The 4,880-nt window shown below is 46.6% G+C and overlaps 1 long non-coding RNA gene across 1 annotated transcript; it reads right to left on the bottom strand.

Annotated features, from left to right (window-relative positions):
- Positions 1 to 3,462: 3,462 nt before the first annotated feature.
- Positions 3,463 to 4,494, bottom strand: LOC147034074 (uncharacterized). Its single transcript, XR_015059392.1, has 3 exons — positions 4,285 to 4,494; positions 4,069 to 4,167; positions 3,463 to 3,957 (listed from the first exon to the last, which is right to left on the bottom strand). It is a non-coding gene; the product is annotated as an uncharacterized LOC147034074 (long non-coding RNA).
- Between the last annotated feature and the right edge of the window lie 386 nt (positions 4,495 to 4,880).

The following is a 4,880-nucleotide window of genomic DNA, read 5'->3' on the forward strand; positions in this document are numbered from 1 at the left end:
AAGGGGGGTGGGTGGTCACTTATCCAAGCCAGATATTTTCGTTTTGTATTTTTAATTAATATTCTGAAATTTGTAGAATTCTGTTTTTTCCTTGGAAGTTGTGGGCTACGATGTGTAAATAAAGGTGGAAAAGTCTGATTTAATGCAATTCAATTCCAGGCAATAAGGCAACTGAAGGTGTAAATTTTGAAAGGGGGTGGAGATTTTCTTTTGGAACTGTAAATACATATTTCATTGAATTCCTCTGGGCAACACAGATAAAACAACTCGAATGAGATCGAATGCAGACTTTTAATTCCATAAATTGGCATTTAAATATGTTTATTTTCATTCAATATTCGTCAATTGAACAAAAAAGAATATTTTAATTTCCATTATCTCATTCGTAATTTGCCCTGGCAATGGATCCTGTTTATCAGAATCAAATTCCTCATGTTTCTGTCATTCAGTCACGTAAGTAACTCCAGAAAAAATACGAGAAAGGCACTTGGTGGAGCCCATACCTCAGCCAGGCTGAACAGTTCACGTTTTGTATCCCACTGAGATACCAGACGGGATCTGGACCTTGAACGGGAGCAGGTGTATTAATTACATCATCTTATAAAACCTTGATGGAGAGCCCTGTCTCGTTTCGGTCTTTTCATGGTTTGTTATTATCATGAACATCTGGCCGATCTCGTTCACCTGCAAATCAGAATTTAAAACTGATCTTCACCAAATGGTAGAATTGGTCGTAAACGAGAAACCCATCGATTTTGTGTTCAAAAGGTCAACGTGGGCCAAATTGCAAAAATCCTCAATTTTCTTCTGATTGTCTTGAAATTTGAAGAGGATTTGCAAATCAGGTCAGGTCAGGTATGGGAGCATGTGCCAGAACAGCGCGTCGCTGCGTCCACTTTCCGCCGGTACTCCAGGGGCCTCCGTCTGGCCATCCCCCAGGCAGATGCCAGGCCCATCCCCATCTCCTTGAGATGATGGTCAACCTGCTGCAACCATGAGGCACGTGGTCGGCCCACTGGCCTCCTCCACTCATGAGACTCCCTCGCTGAGAGAATCTGGTGAGCAGGATCAGCGTCAGGAAAATGAGCCACATGTCCATACAGCCGCAGCTGACGCTCACGGACTATGCAGGTAACAAATCTCATCCGAGTCTCTCTCAGCAACCGCTCGTTGGACACAAAATCCGACCAGCGATAGCCAAGGATTCTCCGAAGAGACCTGGTACCAAAGGAATTAAGTCTCCGTCTCAGATCCTTGGTCAAAGTCCAAGTCTCGCACCCATAGAGCAAGACTGGAAGTACCAAGGACCTGAAGACTCGGACTTTCGTCCTCCCGCACAGGTACCGGCAGCGCCACACCCCATGATCCAGTGAATCCACGACTCCCCAGGCCCGACCCAGACGTCTATTGACCTCCGGCTCACAACCTGCGGAGACATGAATATCACTGCCAAGGTAAGTGAATCTATCCACGACCTCAACATCCTCACCACAAACAGACACAGACAGGACAGCAGCATCCAAGATGTCACCGAAAGCCTGGATCTTTGTTTTGACCCAAGAAATCCGTAATCCCAACGGCTCCGACTCCTCATTCAGCACCTCGAGGGCCCCCAAGAGGATGTCTAAAGTCTCCGCAAAGATGACTGCATCATCTGCAAAATCAAGGTCCGAGATCTTGACATTGCCAAACGATGCACCGCAACTTGATCTCTCCGACATCCTCCCAAAAATCCAGTCCATACAAGTGCTGAAAAGTGTGGGGGCAAGTACACATCCCTGACGAACTCCAGTAACAACTGGAAATAAGTCAGAGGCGGTACCACCACACTTCACAGCACTCTCAGTACCAGAGTAGAGTTCAGACATCAGATCGATCAGTTTCGGTGGCACCCCACGAAGACCAAGAATCCTCCAGAGGACATCCCGATTCACTGAATCGAACGCTTTACAGAGATCAACATAGGCTGCAAGCAGCCCCTGCCGAAACTCTCGTCTGCGTTCAGTGAGGACACGAAGAGCAAGGATACGGTCAATCGTTGACCTCTTTGGTGTAAAGCCTGACTGCTCTGGACGCTGGTGCTCAAGCAGATGGTGGCGAACCCTATCAAGAATTATCCGAGCAAAGACCTTGCCCGGCACTGAGAGCAGCGTCACCCCTCGGTAGTTGTTGCAGTCTTGGCGATCACCCTTCCCTTTCCAGAGAGGGACAACAAGGCCCCTCTTCCAGTCAGTTGGGATGATGCCTGTGTTCCAGGCAGAGCACAAAACTGCATGCAACGACGCGAGTGCAGCATTTCCACCAGCCTTGAGAAGTTCAGCATGGATGCCACAGATCCCTGGAGCTTTGCCCCGTTTCAACTGGTTCACCGCAGCCCGTGTTTCCACAAGCGATGGTGGACCACAGTTGATTCGAGGGTCAGCAACAGGGATTGTAACACCCTTGACGTCCAACTCGACAGCTGGGGGATCAGCCTGGTACAACCGCTCAAAGTAACCGGCCCAGCGGGCCTTCACTTCAGACTCCTCTGTCAAGAGCCTACCACTCTCTGCTCGAACTGCAGTGCTCCGAGGGATGGGCTTGGATGAACGTAATGCGCGAATTCCCCTGTAAGCGGGACGAGAATCACCTGTCCACAGGTGATGCTCTACCCCCTCACAGATTCCTCGCACATAGGCCTCCTTGTCCACCCTCAGTGCACGTACAGTTTTACGCCTCAGCTCCCTGAACAGCTCAGCTCTGCCATTCAGCCTGGCCCTGCGACTCTGGTCAATGGTATCCAGTGTCCCTTGAGAGACAAAATTCTTCTTTGCCCTGCGGTGAACTCCAAGGCATCCACCGGCAACATCAAGGACGGTGGTCTTGAAGGTGCTCCACAACTCTTCAGGACCCCCAAAGCACCCAGACCCCCCAAGTGTCCACTCAGCCTGTTCGCAAACTCCTCAGCTACTCTCTCATCCCTGAGCTTGGCAACATCCAGCCTAGGCTGGGATGGTACCATTCTCCAGGATTTAAGGTGCAGCTTTAGAGTTGCTACAACAAGCCTGTGGTCAGTATTGAGGAACTGAGCACTCCGGTAGACCCTGCAGTTCTGGATCATCCTCCAACGACCGTCAATGAGGACATGGTCAATCTCCTTTGCCACACCGCCAGCGTTGGAATACCAAGTCCAGCGATGAGCTTGCGGGCGCTGAAACCATGAACCAGCCACCCTAAGTCCATGACTTCTTGCAAAGTCAAGGAACTTAGTGCTATTCTGGTTCATTTGTTCAAGTCGATCGATATATTCAGTGACAATGTGAGTATTGTAGAGTGCTTGCCACATGGTTTAAACACTCAAGCAAGGACTCCAACAAAATGGTTGATAAGGAATGGCTTACAGCTTGGTTTATAAAATAAAACATCTTTGGTAAAGCCAAACAGAAAATTGATACAAACAAGGTTGACATTAGAATAGCCAGAAAAATAATGTTTAAGCAAATGTAAATCACCAAGATCATAAAATAAAAACAAAATTCAAACGAATATGAAACATGTAATTGATATTTACATCTTCAGAACAGATTTAAACATGTCGGTGAAAAAAGGAATTGTGGAATTTTTGTACTTTTGAGTATTTCACCGAGGGAGGTTGAGATGTTGAGCATTTCTGAGTTGAATCTTCCATGCAGACACAGATTGACGGGTGGAGTGAAGAATGTCACGATCAACGATCTTCCACGATGACAGAAACTCGACTCCGCTCAGGTGATTAATTAAGGTGAGTTGAGAATGAATTTGGAAGCAGTTCAGACAACCTGTGAAGGTGAGGTGGCGGGTCTCGAGGTTGTGTTGGTTTTCGAGACCATACAGTCCACAATCATGTCCGTCTTCCACCGTGCTGATGGACCTGTTCAGGTCCCTTGTTTATCAGATGGTGTTCAGCAATCTTCACTGTCTCAATGGAACCCAGTTGCGCTGTTTAAGGAAAGACATTTCAGACATGGGTTGACATGGATAGACGATATACTGTCTGCAGATGTCTGTGGCAGGTTATTGTGGTTAGAAAATGTAGAGTGAGGTATTTACCTTGCGGTGAAATATAAATCGTTGCAATATCAACAGAATGCGAGCCGACAACTTTCCTTCTCTCACAATCGACTCCATCTGGTGGAAATATTCATCCATCTGTTGAGGAACAAAAATAATTTGCAACTTGTCGACACGAAAACCTGTGTGATGGATCTTAATGAAAATCCCATTTGGAATTGAACATGTCTGTCATGGATCAGAGTATAATATTACCACGACATCCGTCACGTCAGAAGTAAGTTTCTTTCCAACGGTATTCAGAAGGCAACAGATGTATTCCACAGATTGGTTTCTTCCATCTCTGAACAACTCGAGAAGAATATGCACGATGATGTTGGTGGTGACCACACCCAGCTTATAGAGCTCCCCAATGAAACGGATGATTCCCAGGGAGCATTTCCTGAATTTCAAGAGGGTGTTCAGTTCATCCTCGTTCACCTGGATAAAAACAAATGTTCAAAGACAACGTCAGTAAAGTCAGATCAAAATTCCCATTTTGGACAATTTTTCAATTTTCACTCATTTTCCCAAGTTCACCAAACTGGAGGCTTCAACGCTCTTGATGTCGCATGTGCAACTGATTCCAGCGAGACTCTTGGAATACTTCTCCTCACACTGTTTGAGGACAATTTGCTGAAAGGGCTCAAACGTTCCAGGTGTGTCCCCCATTGGTACTTCAATCTGTGAAAGACAAAGCAGGGTGGTGACATGGTGGGTAGAAGGTTATAAGAATGTTAAAAAGAGTTAAAGTGTACGATAAACCCAGGATGTTCCAATATGTGACCTCCATCAATGTTTAAAGCTCCTCA

Source organism: Eptatretus burgeri, chromosome 1 (assembly GCF_056783735.1).
Source record: "Eptatretus burgeri isolate ZD-2024b chromosome 1, Ebu_testis_v1, whole genome shotgun sequence".
NCBI lineage: Eukaryota > Metazoa > Chordata > Myxini > Myxiniformes > Myxinidae > Eptatretus > Eptatretus burgeri.